At 44.3% G+C, this 21,067-nt stretch overlaps 1 protein-coding gene across 1 annotated transcript in view; it reads left to right on the top strand.

The window, feature by feature from the left end:
• Positions 1-21,067, top strand: part of LOC112827069 (antileukoproteinase-like) — a 381,146-nt gene that overhangs the window by 278,465 nt on the left and 81,614 nt on the right. The gene's annotated exons all lie outside the window — the stretch shown is intronic.

Below are 21,067 nucleotides of genomic sequence, written 5' to 3' on the forward strand. Positions count from 1 at the left end.
ACTTGCCAGCACAAAAAGAAACAAATTTGCACAGGAGGAAATGATTCCGTCCCTCCCAAATGAATGCTTCTCTATGTCCAGGGCCAAATTCGGTTCTGATTCAGAGACCGTAGGGGTGGCCAGCAGGGCTGGTCAGCAGGGCCCTGGGCGGGAAGAGAGGAGCCCATTCTAGTTCTGGTCCTGTGGACTGACTCCTTGTGTAGCTGTGGATATGAGCAGGCCACTCGTGCCTAAGCAGGTGGGTTGGACGGTCTCCCAGAACCTTCTCTGTCAGGACCTGGGGCCCAGATCTCTGTGCACAGAGCCAATCTGGACCTGAGGTCTGTGATGTGTCGCCAATCTAACCCGTGTGTGCTGCATGTCAGGCGTCCTGCCAGGCTCTTGTCATACATGATTTCACGTAATCCTCATAAAAGTCTCACCCCACTTTATAAAAAAAGAAGCCGAAGTCTGGGAAAGTGGCCCAACATGGTGAAGCTTGTATGTGCGACCTCAAAGACTATGTTATTTGAAACAAAATGGAGTTCATTGTGATGGTGAGTTCTCTGTGTCAACCTGACTGGGCTGAGGGATGGCCAGAGAGCTGGTAAAATGTTCTCCCTGGGTGTGTCTGCGAGGGTGTCTCTGGAAGTGATTAGCATTTGAATCCGGAGACTAAATAAAGAAGATCAACCTTGCCAATGGTGTTGGGAGGGGGGAATCACTCAATCTGTTGAGGGCCTAAATAGAATAAAAAGACAGAGGGAGGGTGCGTTTGCTCTCTCTTCCTGAGCTGGGCCATCTTTCTTCTCCCGCCCTTGGACACTGGCACTCCCGGTTCTTAGCTCTTTAGACTCAGACCAGGACTTACACCATCTGCTCCCTCGGGTCCCAGGCCTTTGGTCTCTTACACCACTGGCTTTCCTGGTTTCCAGCCTACAGACATCAGGTTGTGTGTGTGTGTGTGAGCCAATTCCTGCAATAAGTCTCTCTCCTTCTCTCTCAGACACACACAGGTACAGACACATCTGTTCTCCGGAGAGCCCTGTGAATATGTCCACACACGTGATAACATATCAAACAGCACGGGACCGTTTACCATGAAAAGCAAACTCTCGTGCCCATCTCCCAACTCCCTTGGGGCAACCTCTTGTACTCATTTTGATTTTCTAGTGATAATCTCCCTAAATGTGAACAATAGCTAGACAATATTTACTGCCTGTAAAGTTTACTTATACTCTCTGCTTTCTTCTACCATTGATATTTATATACTTACTTGTAGTTCTCATTTCTCCCCGTAAGGTCAATAAACCTAACCTCTATTTTCTTCTTCCATAACGTGGACAATCCCTTTTGACGCCCAAAGGGGAAGGCATGAGCAGTATTTTTTTTTCAGTCTTTCCTCCCGGCTTCTATTTTCCACCTTTTGTCAGCTTCGCTGATTTCAGGAGTTCCCCACCCCCTTTTAGTTGCGTGTAACCATGTGACTAGTGCTTGCCGAGGGGTTGTGGGAGGGAGTGATCTTTGTCACTCTCGGCTGGAGCGTCTAACGGCTGAGGGAGTTCCATGCCCTGCACGAAGACACGCATGCTCTCCTGCTTCTTGCTACACCTAGCAACATTCCACATGGAAGAGCCTCCGTTCGTCTGGGTCCCAGGAGAGCAGAGCACCCCCACCCATAGACCGTCAACGTGTAGTATGAGGGAGATGTAAATCTTTGTTGTCCTAAGCCTCTGAGATTTTGGGGGTTATTTATTACTGCGGCATAACCAAGCATATCCTAACTGATGCAGTGAACATTATTATATTCTGTCCTGCAAACATAACCAAGACTTCCATGTTTTGTCCATACCTTAAAAACACAGATTACAAAAAAAGACAAACTTTCTCTTGTCCTGGCAAGTCTGAAAATGTCTTAAATTTACCCTCCTACTTGATTACACTTGGCCAGGAATAGAGTTTTAGGTTAGAAATCTCAGAACTTTTAATATACTACATTATGGGCATTTGGCTTTTCACTTCTGATGAGAAATCCTCCTTCTTCTTCTTCTTCTTCTTCTTCTTCTTCTTCTTCTTCTTCTTCTTCTTCTTCTTTTTGTTTTTTGTTTTTTAGGTAGGCTCCATGCCCAGTGTGGAGGCCAACATGGGGCTCAAACTCACGACCCTGAGATCAAGACCTGAGCTGAGATCAAGAGTCAGCCACTTAACCAACGAATCACCCAGGTGCCCCGTTCTGATGGGAAATCTAATACCGGTCTGAGTCTTTTTTCTTCATAGATGAATATATTTTTAATCCATGAAAAACTTTTAGAATCTTTAAAATGTATTGTATCTGACACAGTCTCTTAACTGAGCCACCCAGGTGCCCCTCTCTCTGTCTTTTCCATCTGCATCTTTTTGTTCTATGTTAGGAGGACTTTCTTCAATTTCGATTTCAACCATCTATCAGTTTTCATTTTAGCAATAACATATGAGGCATTTTAACACATATTGATGTAAGTATATCAAACAAAAAAAGCATGAATCATAAGTGTACAAATGGATGAATTATCACAGCCAGAGAACAAGACCGAGTCAAGAAATAGCTTCTTACCAGCAAGAAGTTGGCCCCCTGTGCTTTTCCCAATCACTACCTATCCCTTTTCCCCGGAGATTACCCATTCTTCTGTTCTAACACTGTCAATTAATTCCTTTTGTTTTTGGAACTTTATATAAATGGAGCGAGTCATTCATCCTCTTGAGGGATAAATGTTTCCTCAGCTGTAAACTGTGAGTGAAGATACAACTGAAAGAATGTGCTAGATTACAGGTGCCTAGTATGTGTTTGTTAAGTCTGTAAGACCCATTGTGCCCCAAATCGTTCTCACATATTTATCTTACCTCTCGTGGACTTGGCATAAAAACAGGTAAGGCAGTCAATTAACCAGACAACTTATGGCTCTGGGATCTGATGTCAGGCAGACTGGGAGGTGGAAGGCCACTCAGTAGGAAGGGGGATATTTCTCCAGACACTGTACAGTGAATTAGAATTGCTGTCATTCCACATCCTCACCAACGTCTGGGGTCGTCGATCCTCTGTGGAGTTTGGCCCGCCTCATGGTTGTGTGGTGGTGTCTCATTGCATTGATTTTGCATTTCCCTAATGACGTACGATGTGGGACATAGCTGCGTATGTTTATTTGCCATGTATGTATCATCTTTGGTGAGGTGTCTGGTAGGGTCTTTGACTTATTTTTTAATTGGATTGTTTGTCTTCTTATTGTTCAGTTTTAAGTGTTCTTTTCATATTTTGGATCGCAGTCCTTTATCGGATGTGTCTTTTGCAAGTATTTTCTCCCAACCTCTTGCTTGTCTTTGCGTTCTCTTCAGATTATCTTTTGCATAGCAGATGTGTTAAATTTTAATGAAATCCGGGTGGCTGGGTGGCTCAGTTGGTTAAGCGACTGCCTTCGGCTCAGGTCATGATCCTGGAGTCCCAGGATCGAGTCCCGCATCGGGCTCCCTGCTCGGTGGAGAGCCTGCTTCTCCCTCTCCCACTGCCTGCCTCTCTGCCTACTTGTGCTCTCTCTCTATCTCTGTCAAATAAATAAATAAAATCTTTAAAAAAAAATTTTAATGAAATCCAGCTAATAATCAATGATTTTTTTTGTGGATCGTGGCTTTGGTGTTATATCTAAAAAGGCATCACCAGACTTAAGTTTTTCTCCTGTTATCTTCTAGGAGTCTGGGATACGTAAGGTTTTATCTAACCTGTGGCTGTTGCCCCATCCAATTGGTTTCCAACAATGCCCTGGGCATATTGTCCTCTTACGGCCTTGGCAGTGTTAACATTCTGCAACCTTCTCTCCCTTATCTTGTTGAGAAGGCATTTTTCAGCCCTGCATGTAAAACCTCCCAGTACTTATGTCTGTCAGATTATTTCCCCTCTCTTTACAAGTCTTCTTACCAAATTCAATTGAGACTTACGCTTCTGTAACCAAGATTTGTTTGATTCTACACGGGCTTAGAAGCTGATGTCTTCTCTCCGAGGTGGGATTACATTTACCAAGCTCACGGGACTGATGTGGAAAATCAGAACGTCAGTGTATTCACTGATAACGGGAAATATAATTGCGGAGCAGACTGGAATATTCTCATCAGCACGACCAGCACATTCTTTTGTGAAGGCAGTGAAATGCCAAATTATACAAATTATACAAAGAAGGTGAGCTTGGTGAGCATTTGATCATTCAGCTCTACTGATGAAGAGCCCACCGCATGTCCAACATTATGCCGGACACTAGGTGGAGAATAGTGAATGATATGAGACCAAACAGACAGGTGAACATCAGAGTGAGAGAACTAGGGTTCTGTGCCGATAGGTCCTAAGATGCTGGGAGAAGACAGGCCCTGAATGGTAATGAGACTTCTAGGTAAAAAGGACTATACACCTTAGCTACTGCTTTCTCCTTGAACCTACCAAAATAACTAAAATAACTGTTACAGGGATTTTTTTTTTTTTAAGGCAATACACAGAGGTCAGCAAGCTATGGTCCATAAGCCAAATCTAGCCTGCTGCCTGGTGAGGTACAGCCCGTACTAAGAATAGTTTTATCTTTGCAAATGGTTAGGAAAAAAAAATCAAAACAAGAATAACATTTGGTGACACGTGGAAATGCTATGAAAGTCAGATTTCAGTGCTCATAAATAAAGTTTGGTGGGAACGTGGCCATGCGTTCCAATGTATGTTCCATGTATTGTCTACGGCTGCTCTCAGGCTACAATGACATAGTTAAGTAGGTGCGAAGGAGACCATATGGCGTGCAAAGCCAAAAATATTTACTATCTGGCCCTTAACAGGGGGAAAAAAAAATGCCCACCCTGGCTCTAGAGCAGCACCGTTCAATGGAACTTTCTGCAACGACAGAGATGTCAAGCACTGTCCAATACAGTAGCTGGCCACTGGCTCCGTGGGGCTACTGAGCCCGTGAAAGGTGGCTAGTGCAACTAAGGACCTGAACGTTTCTTTCATTTATTTTAATGAATTTAAATCTAACTAGCGGCACGTGGCAGAAGCGGCTGTCTTGGATGGCATGGCAGTGGGCTGTGACAAGAGGGCATCTGGGTCGGGAAACACCACGTGTGGTGGACGATGGGGCATCATCCTGAAAGCAGAGGGATTAAGCGACAGTTCATCTTTGGAAGCTGACGTGCCCCACCCAAACTTCTCCTTAGAGGCTTCTTTCCTGACCTAGATTCCAGAACGCTGGCAGGGAGAATTATGGGCTCCGGAAAAGAAACTAGAAGAACCGTCTCTGGGGAATTTGACCAGCTCAGGAGGAAGAACCGAAAGATATGTTGGGGGCTTCCTAATAGTCTTACCGAAGCTGGCAGTGAATAAGACCTCCTGCCAATCACATGGTGTCCAATAAACTTTAGTCTGGGTCCCATGTTCCCATATGAGCAGACAGCCAAGGACCCTCGTACATTTGAGGAAAAATGTAAATGAGAAAGAGATCAAATAGACAGATGAACAGATCTAAGCAAAGATCTCTGGGAACACATATTCTATTAAATTTGGAGGTCTATGATGCTGGAGGAGAAACACGGTCTTTATTTTCACAAAGCTCAATTTCAATACAGCATTTTCTTCACTTACATACATAAGCAACAAACTGTGGTAGTATTAGCACTTCCAGTGACTTCATCACCCATAGAAACCAGATATTTTTCTATCATAATGCTACTGTTGAAGTCATTTCAAAATACCACTTATGCTCATCACGACTTTGAAATGATGGTGGTTATTAGACACACTGCTAAATCTTCTAATACAGAAGCACATATGTTACTATATGAGAGATTTGTTTTTTAAAATATTTTGATAACTGCCTTTTGATATAAATGATTTCCTTTGTAATCTCATGCACAGACGCTTATTCATTTAAAAATATGATGGTAAGAAAAGGTCCACAGGCTTCACCAGACTGCAGGGGGTCCGGGGCATAAGAAGGGTTAAGAATCCCCCCCATTAATGTTCTTTTTAGGGCTGTAAGTGGATGGGGGTTGGAGACAATAATCATCAAGCACTATGGGCCAGATTTTAAACCTCATAGTTCTAAGAGTAATTATTACTATTATTTTGATAGCTTTCATTAGTCCTTTAAGGCTCATTTTGTTATTTCAATGGGATATTTGGAGGGAGGAGAGATGAATAGAAGGATTTAATCAGCTCTCTTGACCCAAAAGCTCAGTATTCTTTTGTAAGAATAGGTACATGCACATCATAAGCAAGTTAGAAAATTACAAAGAGGACAACAAAAATCACCTCCAATCCCACTACCTATTCGGCGAACATTGTTCTAGGCAGCACTGTGTACATACACACGTAAATATACCTATACACCCACACAAACATATAAAGATCAAAATATGTATAAAGAGACATACATAATTTTTTAACAAAAACAGGGTTAAAGTACACATTTATCATTATTTTATTCTTTACTACACATTTATTATGACTGTGTTTCTTCCCCTGCCTTTATCTTCTCCAGCAATAACAAGTGAGATAGGTAATTATTTTCACCATCCACGCAAGGAAATGGAGACTGAGGTCATGGAAGCCTTGTCCGTGATCATACGTGGTGAGAGAGGAGGAAATCTCTTGGTCATCCCGGAATGACTTACTCTTCAAGGACCTCATGTCTGTGAGGGGGCACACCCTGGAGTTCAGCTGGACTGAGAGATCTTCGTCCTCTCGGCTGCATTGAAAGCTCGAAAGCCTGAAAGCTTGTGACCTGAAATCTTAGTGATTTCCGGGGGATTCTAGCTCGGGTGGAGGTGACCCATATGCCAAGTCCCAACAGAGATGTGCTGACAAGCTTCGGTTGAACTGTTACACTTGGAGGCAGGAATCTGGCACATCCTGGGTTCCTTTCTTTATTTCCCTTCTGATTCCTTTGGGAAGCAAATGGGAACAATTCTTTGCACTAACCCCAAATGCAACAACTCACTCTGGGATATCTGCATGGGCACCACGTGCTGCAGTGGGCAGATGGAAGGCCATGCACACAAAGTCTGACCTCTTCATCCTGTCTGGCTCCCAGGAACTAGAGGAAGGGGGAGAAAATGGACTTCCTGAGGTCAGTCCCAGAGTTTATTTAATCTTCAGGATCCCAAAGCTTGGATGGGCTACACCAGGATCAGCGGAGGAGCTTGTTGAAAGTAGTGATGCCAAGGATCCCAGAGTAGTGGATGTCAACCTTGGCTACACATTAGAGTCAGCAGGGAAGCCTTTAAAAAACAAAATGGCGGGGCACCTGGGTGGCTCAGTCGGTTAAGCATCTGCCTTCAGCTCAGGTCATGATCTCAGGGTCCTGGGATCAAGCCCCATGTTGGGCTCCCTGCTCAGTGGGGAGTCTGCTTGTCCCTTTACCCCCCGCCCGTGCTTTCTCTCTCTCTTGCTCTCTCTCAAATAATCAAATCTTTTAAAAAGAAATGGCAGAGTAGGCATGTTATGAACTGAATGTTCGTGTCTTCCCAAAACTTGAGTGTTGAAACCTTACCCATCCCCTACCAGTGATGGTATTAGGAGGTGGAGCCTTTGGGAGGATGAGATGAGGTCATGAGGGTGGAGCCCTTTAATGGGATTAGTGCCCTTATGAGAGTCACGGGAGAGGTGCTTCCTCTTCCTGCTCTCTGCCCTGTGAAGACAGGATGGGAAGCCTGCTGTCTGCTGCCTAGGAGTGGGCCCTCACCGGAACCTGACTGTGCTGTCACCTTGACCTTGGACTTCCAGCCCCCAGGACTGGAAGAAAGAAAGTCCTGTTCTTTAGAAGTCACCCAGTCTATGATGTTTCTGTGGGAGCAGTCCAAGCCACTGCTAAGACAAGGCGCTCTGAGCTCCTCCAGAAAAACATTGAAAGAATAAGCAGAAAACCATCAGAACTAACTTTGTCAGAAAACTCTGGAAAACCGTCAAGGTTTAGAGCAACCAAGTGAATGCTGAATGAAGAAAAAAGCAACTTAAAAACAGCTCAGTGCAGGGGCCCCTGGGTGGCTCAGTCGTTAAGCGTCTGCCTTCAGCTCAGGTCATGATCTCAGGGTCCTAGGATGGAGCCCTGCATCGGGCTCCCTGCTCCGCGGGAAGCCTTCTTCTCCCTCTCCCGCTCCCCCTGCTTGTGTTCCCTCTCTCGCTGTGTCTCTCTCTGTCAAATAAATAAATAAAATCTTTAAAAAAAAAAAATGGCTCAGTGCGAACAGGGGTGCCATCTGGGGCAGAGTTGTGAACGAGGAGCACCCCAGCACAGGGCCAGTCTGTACATACTGAGCAGGGTGTGTGCGTGTGTGTGTAATTGAAGTATAGTGGACACACAATGTGATATTAGTTTCAGGTGTACAACATAGTGATTGAGCCTGTGCTCACAAGGGTAGCCACCATCTGTCCCCATACACTACGACATTACCCTTGACAATATTCCCTCTACTGTGCCTTTCATCCCTGTGACTTACGCATTCCGTAACTGGAAGGCTGTACCTCCAACCCCCTTCACCCATTGTGCCCATCCCCCACCCCATCCTCTCTGGCAACCACCAGTTCTGAGCGGTGTGTCTTGTTTCTTCTGTTTTTAGTTCCTGGTGTTCGAGGAAATCTCTGTCAAAACACAGTGGGACAGGAGCAGAAGGAACAGAGACTTCAGTGATTAACTACATGTGGGTTTGTGTTCATTTGTTACAGCAGCGATAGAAAGCTAACACAGTGCCCGGTCAGTGTCAGCTCTGGCCGTTGGGGGTGGACTCCCACTTTACGTCACACGTGGTTAGTGTGCTCAGTGCATACGAATCACGAATCACGATAAAAATAATGAAGACTAGAATTCACCAGAGGCGGTATATCAGGATGTCTTTTCCTTTTCTGCTGGACTTTGGGCATCTGAAGCGTCTGAAAGCACTTTGTTCAGTTAAAAAAAAAAAAAAAAAGAATTCTGAACCCGCTACTTTGTTCCACTACTCGGGCCTAATTCCAAACTTTGGTGAAAGTTAGTAGTTTTCTTTAACAGGGAGAGTGGTGGTGAAATGGAACAGAGCCCAGGTCGGATGTCGGAAAGCTGGCCCTGGTCCCAGCTCTGCCTCTGGCTGTGTGACTTAGGTCATCTTGCTTCCCCTCTCTAGGGTTCACTTTCACCATTTAGAAAATGAGGGAGTTAGACCAATAATAACTCGCATTTGTCAGATGCCTACAATGTACAATTTATACGTGGGGTCTTGCTTGAGCCACACAAAAACTGCGCAAATTATCCTCCCCATTTTATAGTTGAGAAAACGGAGAGGCCCAGAGAGGTTAAGTGACTTGCCCCAGGTCACAGAGTTGGTACCCGGCAGCACTGAGATTTAAAATCGGGACGTTTGGCTCTTTCTGATAAGCCCCTCTACCTTTCACGTGTTTCGGAACATGTCTTTACAGAACATATTTCTGTGGTGCCTGGTTTTCTCTGTATGTCACAGTGAGGATGATGGCTCTCTATCTTGACACTCAGAGGCTCCAGAACCTGGTCCATCTCTTGTGTTTCTGACTCAGACCCTCAGAGACTTCCCTCACAAACATCCATTCTCCGCCTCACATTCTGTGACGGACACTCCTAGTTGCTGAACAATGTCTGTTCTCCCCTTTTTACTTAGTAACAGAATCCTAATTTTGTTTGAATAAAATGCACCCAGTTAAAAAAAAAAAAAATACCTGCCTGTACTCCCTTGCAGCTAAGGGTGGTCCTCTGACCCGGTTCTGACCAATGAGATGTAAGTGGACCTTTGGCTGGGACTTCTTGGGAATCTATCATCTTTTTCATACTAAGGGGTGGGGGAAGTCAGCAGGGACAAGCTTTTTCCTCATTGCCTTTGTTCTCATTCCTGCCTGGAATGTAGGTGAGGTTTCTGGAAGTATAGCAGCCATCTTGTGACTATGAGGGTGAGAGCCACTTGCTAAGGATAGCAGAGCAGGAAGACAGAAGAAGCTTCAGTCCTTAGTGATCTCTTTGTAATAAGTCCTCCATACAAGCCTGGATTGCCTACCTCCAGGCTCCTTGCTACATGAGAAAAAGAAAGCTTTATTTGGCCAGATTTCTGTTCTGTCAACTTCATGCAATCCTAACTGACAGGTTCTCTAAGAAAAGTCTCTCCTCTGCCCTGTAGTCTTGACATGTGGCCTTCGTAAGCACCTGTGGTGACTCAAAAATAGACCTGGGGGAGGAGAAATTGGCCATGGCTGTGATTCTGAACTTGCTGAGCTATCACCTGTTCAGTCGATGCTCTGAAGAAGAGTCTGTTAATTACACTCTCCTTGGCCAGCCAGAGCACAAGAGGCTGTGTCTGTGTATTCTCAGGGAAGCTCAAATATAGCTCAGGCTCCTTCACTACTTCTGCTGAGTATGCAGCATCTGCATGTCTGGCAGCCCCAGCAAAGAATGGGGAAGCTTTTCCCAGGAGGTTAGAGTCTGAAGAAGGTGCTAGAAAACAGGGATGTTGACAAGAGCTTCCCTTCTGCTTCCTGCAAGATGGATATTATGCCTCCTAGTTAGCAGATCACAAAACTTGCCCGAGGTCCAAACTGAGGCTCAGAGGGTGAAGTGACCACATGTCAGTCTGATTATTTGATTGCATGCAACAGAAAAGGATTCTGTTGAGCTGGAGAAAAAAATAGTTTGGGGAAAGAATATTCGATGGCTCACAGAATTTCAGGCAAAGCTGGAGAACCAACTTGAACACAAAGGGAACCATAGTTCCAGGCAGTCTGGATAGCAGAAACCAGCATTGGGATGATATAGCTTGAGTCATGAGCCCACTCCACAGTTAAGGAGGGCAGGGTGCCTTGACTGACCTTTCTAGATGGTGTCGGAAAGAGTGGTTTTCTGGAAGCAACCTGAGGTTTCAAGTACCAGAAGAACGGCAAGAAGATGTTGGGTGCAAAACCAAAAAAAAAAAAAAAAAGTTCATTGCAGGTTAATATAGAATTGGTCAAGGGGGATGGGTTTTGGGAGTTGGCTGACCTTAGTTCAAATCTGAGCTCTGAACTTTGGTCAAACCAAAGCCTCAATTTCCTCTTCTGTGTGTGATAAGAATGAGACATATTTAAACTACTAGAACATAAGCTCTTATGGTTGAGGACTTTTGTCCCCCATCCCCTTCCAAATACTCTATCCCCAGCACCTAGCTTAGTGTCTGGCTTGTAGCTGAGGCTAAAAACATATTTACTGAATGAGTGAATGAATTCTACATTTGTCCCAGAATACCTCTCATGTAGGGAGCCACTTTATTGAAGCTATAACGTGATAGGTGCTTGGAGTGGAAAGTGAGCACCCCCTCCTGCCTCACTGCCTCCCTCCAGGGAGGGAGGAGAAGGAAGAGAAATCCAGGCAGACGCCGAGGTAGATAAAAGGACGTCCACTCTGCAGACTCTTCCCCTGACACACTCCCCACCAGCACGCTGACCTGCTTACTCATATCAGTCACTCTGCCCTTGTCCTTACAAGCGAGGCTCTTTGGCTGAAAACAACCATCCCACGTTGAGTGCAGGATGGATTCATTCTAGCAATCTCCAGGATGTCCTGGTATAATGTTGGTGTGTTAAACTCTGCTGATAGGTTTGATGGGTGAAGAAGTCTGCAGTCACCACGCCCCTACATTTCACAGTGAACCAAGACATAGAGTGGCAAACGGAATAAATCACAGCCCTGGAGAATGTGTGTGTTGTCAAAAAAACAAAACAAAACAAAACACACACACAGCAGGACATCACTGGTGAAATGAATGCATTTCAACTTTCTCAGTCATGTTTTCATTCACTGGTCTCGACAAGATGAAATTCTGAGTAGTTTTGTTCCCCAGGGCTGCTGTAGAAATACAAAGCATAAAAGAAAGAGACAATCTTTGAAGAAATAGGGATTTTGGTATCCTTGGTCCCTCCCAATAACCAGCACCTTTGCCGTATTCATCGTCACCCACAGGAGCTCGGCCATCAGCATGCCTCCAGTTACCGCCACCACCACCACCAGCACTATCCCCATCAAGCCACCAGTTACCATCAACACCACCATTTACCATTACTGTTTTTTTTTTTTAATATTTATTTATTTATTTGAGAGAGAGAGAAAGAACAAGAGCGAGCAGGGGGAGGGAGGGGCAGAGAGAGAGAGAGAAGCAGGGCTTGATCTCATGACCCCGAGATTGCGACCTGAGCCAAAACCAAGAGTCAGACGCCCAACCGACTAAGCACCCAGGCGCCCCTACCATTACTGTTATACGACCATCATTACCGCCATCACCACCATGCCACCGAGTACCATCAATGCCATCACCACCAACCCAACCAAGCCTAGTGTTGCCAGCAGCAGCAGCCTGCCGACCACAGCTACCACTTCTGATATTTCCATCTCCGTCATCTTCACTGTAAAAATTATCAGCCTGTTTATCACTCCATAGTAGATGACACCCCACCTAGACGCCCTTTACCGGGCTGGTGCACTCATCTCCCAGCTGCTGTGAGGGTTGGTTCCTCACAGGTCACGGCTACTCCCTTCTGAGACTACCCCTCAGCCAATGGAACTCCCTTGCCAGGAAAGGCCTGGAAAGTTGTGCCCCTGAAGGGAGCCACCACCCAACGACTTGACTAACTGGACGTGTGAGTCCCCCGCCCCCTTGCCGCGGGCTGGGATAACTCCATGGCAGTGTTCATGCTCCTCGAGTTCTCTTTGAAATTAGACCGAGGCAAGACTTCAGCTGAACCCACATTTTTTGGCCTATCTTTCTCCCTTGTCCTATTCTGCTTCCCTTCGCCCCTCAAAGGCTTCACCTGAGCGATCCCTCAATAAATCACTCGAACAAGAGCCCCATTTCAGACCTTGCTTCCAGAGAACCCAGGCTAAGACACACTACCACCACTTTAATCACGGTTCTAGGAGACAGCTTTTGGAATACTTTCCCTGCCCATACCCCCTTCTTGGGAGAAATTCCACCTCGCATAGACACTGGTGTGCTGGAGCTGGCCAGCTCTAGCTCATGAGGGTCAACTGCACACATTCTTCCCAACTCTGTGTTGAATGACATTGCACTGATAGCTTGGAATCAGACATGGAAGGAGTATTTACACTATGGAAATTAGCAAAAACATTTTTTGTTAACGTTTATTTTGGAGCGCTAGCTGTGAAATATTTACTGACATAGCACCGGACACAGGTTGGCCATACAATTCCAAATCTTTGTTGGAATGCCAGCTCTGAGTTGTAACTTAAGGGGCAGAGGTAGACTCCTACCCCTGGGGGGACTTACCCATAGGCTTCCAGTGGCATATGAATTATGTGGTGAGAAAAAATGGCTTAGGTCTGCAGGTGTCTCATGGAATTGGGAAATCAACAAGTTGTGACCAGTTGGCAAGGAGAATTGAATAATGCTAATAATCACAGCTGCCATTTATTGAATGCTAAGCTAAATTTGTGTTGTGCTAAGCACTTTGTATACATTATCTTGTGTAAGTCTTATAACACCCCTTGCAGGAATACTATCACTCCATTTTATCAGATTGAACAAGCTCAGGGAGGTAACGTCCTTGTCTAAGGCCATATAGCTTTTTGGTGCAAGAACTGGGATTTGACCCCCAGTCTCTCTGACTCCAGAGCCTGTAGCCATAGCCACTCATGAAACAGATCTGGGGGCCCAGACAGGCAAAAGCCACACAGGCACAGTGATACTAAGAGTGAACAGAAACCAGAGTAAGTCAAATGTACTCATCAGGACACTTTGGTTTCAAGTTACAAAAACTAAACTTGAATCAGCTTCAATAAAAAAGGATTCTTCCTTGGCTCAAATCTATCCTTAGGAGGGACAAAACTAGGGCTGGTTTTAGGGCAGACTGGAAGAAGAGTCTGGAATCCCAAACCAAGCAATCAATTCATTCTCTCTCTTCCCCCCCCCAACCCACTCTGCCCCTTTCTTTCCCTTTTCCCCTCTCCCCTTTGTTTCTCTTTGCATCCTGGCTGGATGCATCCTAGGGAAAGGCTGTCCCAGTTACCCTGGGCCTTCGGTCCCATCCGATTGCAGAGGATAGCTGTCCAAGGCATCCAAAGGGTAGTGGGGTCCTGAACCCAGAATTCATGTGAGGTGACTCTGATCAGTAAGGAGACAGAGAGATTTTGAAGAAGATGAAAAATCTGATGGATAGTAGATAGTCTCCATAGCTCACCATCTTTCCCCATGATTGGAATTCCTGGACTTGATCACAGTTCTTCCCCGGCAGCAGGTGGTGCGAAGTGGAAGAGAGAGAGTGAAGTTTTGGTATCTGGGAGATCTCGATTCAAACAGCAGCTTTCCTGTACCCACCCAATACATTGCCTGGGAGATATTTGATGGTTAACTGGCAGTGTGTGGCTTTGGGCAAGTCGCTTCACTTCTCTGAATCTGAATTTGCCCATTTATGATGTAGAGATGATCATCATGCTTAACTAGCAGCATTGTGAGGATGAAATGAATAAGGTGAAGCACCTGGACCAGAGATGGGGCTTAGTCAGTGTGAGTTACCACATCCACTCGCTTTCCCCGCAGAATCAGCTCTCCTCTCTTAGGTCATTTCCGACTAGGCTAGTGGAGTGGCCTCCACTTTTACCCAGGGATAGGGAAATATATCATACAAGGGAAAGGGAAATATATCATATTAAAAATATCTGGATGAGGCCCTAATAATCTGTTCTGCTAGCAGTTACATAAATTCCAAAGTCATCTCTATCTTTCCCTGCCACCCTGGCTAGCCTCCAGACCAATTAAACATTGATGATGTAACTATACTTATCTCCAATTCCCTCTTCCCACCAAGGCTTGGACATCAATTCTCTCTTTCAAATAAAAAATTTAACCCTCACATTTTTGGAGTTCTTCGGTTTATGAAGTACTTCCAGACTCACTGGTTTCGCATCCTTATTATAGCAGGTAAAGCAATATGGAAAAGTACAAAAAAAAAAAAGTGAGAAAGTCAAGTGATCAAGGTCAACATCATGAATGGTAAGTCATGTTGATATTATGTGCCCCTGCTGTGATGTGGTAAGAAGAGTACATCACTCCCCCACAAACCTACAACCTCGGTCTAATCATGAGAAAACATGAGGTTTGCCAAAATTGAGGATATTCTACAAAATATCTGACCACTCCTCTTTGAAAGTGTCAAGACTATGAAAGACAAAGAAAGATGGAGAAACTGTCAGAGGCCAGAGGAGCCTGAGGAGGCATGACATCTGAATGCAAATGGTATCCTGGTTCAGAAACTGGAACAGAAAAAGGACATCAGTGGAAAAATTGGACAATCCCAATGAAGTCTGTAGTATAGTTAATCACATCACACCTATCACCAAGTTAATTTCATTTTGATAAATGCACCATGCTTCTGTAAGGATGTTAATGTTAGAGCAAGTCGAGTGAAGAATAAATGAGATGGGACTTTCTGCACTGTCTTTGCAACTCTTCTGCAAATCTACAATCATTTCAAATTTAAAAGTCTAAAAACAGAAACAACCTAAAAAGCCTGAAATTTGCATAATTCAAATTAAATGAACGTCATGCCAAGCATTTTTCGATGCATGTACACAGATAATCAGAAATAATTTTATCAAAATTGTTTCATATTATAATACTCTTCTTCAATTTTGAAAGACATTTCAAATATCTTTCATCATTTGCATCATTTATTTGACTGGGATTTAACAGAATTTTTGTAAATGAAAGTAAAGGTGAAAGACTATCTGAACTTTAGATCCTCTTTTTCCATCGAAAGCAGTATTAGCTCATCAAAGATCCCTCCAGAAAACATCAGGAGGTTGCAGTTATCATTGTTTTTAGCTAAATATTTCAATTTCAGGTGGTGACTACCTGTGAAACATTAGCACTGTTATGCTTTTTCTCATCTCTTCTCCCCAAACTTCCCATTTTGTATTAGCTATATTATTATGTTTACACTGTTGGGTGGAAACAGTTAAAGATCACTTTTAGTCATGGGTTACAGAAAAACCAAACAGTAGCTTAAACAAACAAGTAGTGAAGAGTTAGACAGTTGCTGCCTCTGGTTCAGGGCCTGAAGGATGTCAGGACTGGGGTCTCTGCAAGTTTCCTGGGGTTTTCCTCATGATTACAAAATAGCTGCTGCAGCCCCAGCCACTATGTCCTTATTTCACTAAAAGAAGAAGAAAATGATTCTATCAAGAAAACTTTCGGGGCGCCTGGGTGGCTCAGATGGTTAAGCGTCTGCCTTCGGCTCAGGTCATGATCCCAGGGTCCTGGGATCAAGCCCCACATCGGGCTCCCAGCTCAGCAGGGAACCTGCTTCTCCCTCTCCCTCTGCCTCTCTCCCTGCTCATGCTCTCTCTGTCTCTCTCTCTGTATCTCTTTCTCAAATGAATAAATAAAATCTTTAAAAAAAAAAGGAAGACATCTTCCACAAATTCCTAGTCTATATCTCATTGGCCATAACTGCATTATATGTCACCCCTGGCTGCATAAGAGGCTAGGAAATGTGGGTTTTTTTTTTTTTGTTTGTTTGTTTCTTTTGTTTTGTTTTTACTAAACACATTTGATGGACCTAATAAAATTGGTATTTCTTAGCAAGGGAGGGAGAACTAATTCGCCCAGCTATTTTCTTCTTGTTCTATATTTAAGCATATTTAATATTTACAGGTAATCTTATATAACAAAGCTTCTTTATACTTAAATTCTATATTCTGATCCACTTCTTGGTTGGCAGGATTTCATTGTCAGGGATGAGCTGAGGCTTAGGAAGCAGCCATGAGAACCTGCCTTGTACCCGGTCTCATTTCTCCACTGCCCTGGAATCAGACTCTAAATGGAAAGAGAGAGGCAAGGGGGCCCAAACCCAGCTCCCTTATCCAGGCAGAAGCTGTCCCTTTAAGAGAGGAGGCAGAGACAGCTTCCTGCTGCCAGGAAAGCCTTCTGATTGACAGCCAGTGTGCTCCCCGGAGGTCTGATGTCATCGCCAGGGAGCAACACGGGTCTGACTGGCAACAGAATGAGGAGCTGAGGAGCCAGGAGCTGTTGCTGTGACTGGGACGGCTCTGTGCAGCATCCACCCCGGCAGGCTTTTAAAGTTGCAGTGATTTGTCTTCAGGGTGTTACTTCGAGTCCATCCCAGGCTCTTCCAGAGCCTCTCTCTCAGCTTTACCTATCAAGCAGGGCCGGGCACCAGGCTTCTCTCCTTCATTCTCTCTGTCCTCGGAACCGTGGTGTCCTGCCTGCAAGACCAGACTCCAGTTCACCCCCAGAGTGCCAGGTCTGGACCATAACTGGCTCTCAAGTGTGTGCTCTCCTCCCCACATCCCCTCCAATGACGAACTTGACATTATTTTTTTTCTAACTACAAAACTAATATAGACATTGTAAAAAAAAGAAAGGAAAGGGGGCGCCTGAGTGGCTCAGTTGGTTGGGTGTCCAACTCTTGATTTCGGTTCAGATCGTGATCTCAGGGTCGTGAGACGGAGCCCTGCCTTGAGCTCTGCGCTCAGCATGGAGTCTGCTAGAATTCTCTCTCCCTCTGTCTCTGCCTCCTCTCCTGCTCGCGTGCTCTCTCTCGATCTCTCAAAATAAATAAATAAAATTAAAAAAAAAAGAAAGGAAAGAAAGTACCCATTGGCTCTTGGACATTGATGACCCCTGAGCAGTTGAAAATCACATATAACTTTGGACTCTCCCAAAACTTAACTACGAAGAGCCTACTGTTGACCAGAAGCCTTGTTGGTAACATAAATGGTTAATTAACACATATTTTGTATGTTATATGTATTATATACTGTATTCTTACAATAAAATGAACTAGAGAAAAGAAAGTGTTAAGAAAATCATAAAAGAGAGAAAATATATTTACAGTACTAGACTGTATTTATTGAAAAAAAATCTGTGTATAAGTGGACCCGTGCAGTTCAAACCCGTGTTGTTCAAGGGTCAACTGTAGAGAATAGTATAAAGAATAAAATGAAAATTACATTTAGCAACAATCACTACTAACATTCTTCTGTTGCTTTCCTTTAGGACTTTTTCTATTCATTTACGTATTTTTTTCTTTTTTAGTGGAACATGGCTTATATAAACTTATATAAAGCACACAGAATTTTTTTAAAAGATTTTATTTATTTGACAGAGAGGGACACAGCGAGAGAGGGAACACAAGCAGGGGGAGTGGGAGAGGGAGAAGCAGACTCCCTGCTGAGCAGGGATCCGATGCGGGGCTGGATCCCAGGACCCCGGGATCATGACCTGAACTGAAGGCAGCCGCTTAATGACTGAGCCACCCAGGTGCCCCTAAAGCACACAGATTTTAATTATACGACTGGATTGATTTTTATATATGCACAGACCAATGTGACCTGCAACCCAAATCAAGATCTAGAACATTTCCAGCACTCTCGCAGGCCTCCCAATTGACAACCCCCCACAATCTTGATCACCACACTCTAGTCTTTCCTACTTTTGAACTTCATAAAAATGGCATATATGCATTTTTTAAAAAAAGATTTTATTTATTTATTTGACACAGAGAGAGACACAGTGAGAGAGGGAACACAAGCAGGGGGAGTGGGAGAGGGAGAAGCAGGCTTCCCGCTGAGCAGGGAGCCCGATGCAGGGCTTGATCCCAGGACCCTGGGATCATGACCCGAGCCGAAGGCAGACACTCAACGACTGAGCCACCCAGGCGCCGCTGCATATATGCATTTTAAAAGTTAAAATGGGACCTAGCTATTTTACATATTTTTTGGTTAGTATATCGTGAATATTTTCCTGACATAATTTTTTCAAAACTTCTTCTTAATGATTATGTATTTTATCATACGATTATATATGATTTATTTAATTATCCTTCAGTTTTTGCACAATTAAGTTTATTTCTGAATTTTTGCTCTTCTAAACAGTACTATGTGGAATATCATTTTTATACAGCTTTTTGGAGGGTACGATAGTAAGGTGGTTCAGAGCATGGGTTTGGGAGTTAAAGAGATTGGGGTTGGAGCCCCAGCCTATCACTTGCTTGACAGGCTTGAATTTGTGCAATTTACAACCCCTGTTGAGCCTCAGGTTCCCCACCCGCAAATGGCAATACCCATCCCATTGGATGTGGCTGTGGGGCCTAATTGAGGTAAGTGTAAAGAGCTTAGCATATTGCCTGGCACAGAGTGAACACCCAGTAAATGTTAAGCTGCTATTATTCATCTTTGTGTTCACTTCTAATTATTTCCTTAGGAAAAATTCCTAGAAGTAGAATTGCTGGATCAAAGAGTGCTTGTCTTTAGGGTTTTTAATACAGTCTGCCAAATTGCCCTCCAGATAAGCTGTGCCAATTCACAGAACTATCAGCTGTGCGTGAGCGCCCTTCCACCACTGTCTCTCAACAATCAGTATCGTCATAAAGAAGAGAGGGAGCAAGCAAGCAAGAACAAAGAGAAGGAAAAAGAAAAAAAAAAACCTTGCCAATCAGACGGGGCAGAGGGGAATCCCTTATTGTTGTTTTGCTTTCTAGTGAGATTGACCATTTTCTTTTCTTATATTGGCCCTTTATTTTTTTTCATTTGGAGATTTGCCCGGTCAGGTCTTTAGCTATTTTTTTTCTCTTGGGACATGTGCTGGTGTTTCAATAATTGGACTATTACTTGGTTCAAGAAGTCCTGTTCTACCCCTGTATGAGCCAGAGTTCCTGTGGTGGGGCTTTGGCCTTGGTCCTCATTCCCAAGTTCATACCTTGGTGGTCTACCTGATTTCCTGGTTTCTTTAGGTTCAGGCTTCTGCTTCATTCTTGCCAGGACCCCCTTGCTCTTGCACTATCCCCTACTTTGCCAGCCTGAGATGCATAGTGCCCAGAGCAGCTAATAATCCAGTGTCTCTTTTTCCCTTTAAATGCATGTTCTAAGCATTTGCTTAGAAGGGAGGTTGGGTGAGGCATAAGAAAAGAGCTGGGAAGGAAGAACCCTTGTGGCAACAAGCAATTCAGCTCTGGCCCTGAACTTGCATAACTGGCTTAATGAGACTAGGGCCCTGCAGTTGAGCAGAGCTGTCTTCCTTAGAAGGCAGTTCAACAGTGCAAATCATCATTTCCCTCCCCCAATACCCAAGCAGTTTAAGTATCCCCTTCAAATGAGCCTATGGTACTCTCGAAAGGAATCCAGGTCAGTATAATTCTTTCCATCTCATTTCATATGCAAGACTGTTTTAGAGCCTCAGAGATGCACAGCACCTTTGACAGATTAGAACTCTTGGCAACTGCCCGTCTGATGACTGCTTTCCTGGATCTGCCTGGTCCTGGTAGGGGCCTGGGTTTCTGAGATCTTTGGGGTCATTCCTTGCCAAAGAGGTGATCCAGGAGACAGGGTCATGAAGGGAAGTTGTCTAAAAAACTTGGCTGTCCTGGGGGTGCCTGGGTGGCTCAGTTGGTTAAGCGACTGTCTTTGGCTCAGGTCATGATCCTGGAGTCCCGGGATTGAGTCCCGCATCATCGGGCTCCCTGCTCAGCGGGGAGTCTGCTTCTCCCTCTGACCCTCCCCCCTCTCATGTACTCTCTCTCAAATAAATAAATAAACAAATCTTTAAAAAATAAAAATAAAAATAAAAAACTTGGCTGTCCTGAAAGAAGATACTATTCCCAACGATTAAATTGGAGAATATTAAAAAAGAGAGCAAAAGAAGGAGAGAAACTGAATTATGTAGAAATTAACTTAACCAAGCATGTCAGAGAAAGCTCACTGAAAGAGAGGTTTAGTTCTTAGATAAATGGAGATATGTTTGTGAAAGGTAAGGCACAGCATTGTCATGGTGTCAGTTCCTATTTGGGGGAGAGAAATTGGATAAACTAATTCTAAAATGTGCATGGAAGAATAAGTTTCCATGAGTAGCTAACACAAGCGGTCTCAAAAAAAAAAAAAAAAGCAAAGGTGGGGATCTCACCCTACCCGATATTATGACATAGTATAAAGTTTAATTTTTTGAAGTGTAAGCACTACAGATCAATGGAACAGAAGAGAGGAATCCGGAAAGAGACCTATGCATGTGGATATTTGGTATGTGATAGAGGGGGCAACAC

This window comes from Callorhinus ursinus, unplaced genomic scaffold (assembly GCF_003265705.2).
Source record: "Callorhinus ursinus isolate GAN/ISIS: 27379988/994484 unplaced genomic scaffold, GSC_fseal_2.0 scaffold38, whole genome shotgun sequence".
Lineage (NCBI taxonomy): Eukaryota > Metazoa > Chordata > Mammalia > Carnivora > Otariidae > Callorhinus > Callorhinus ursinus.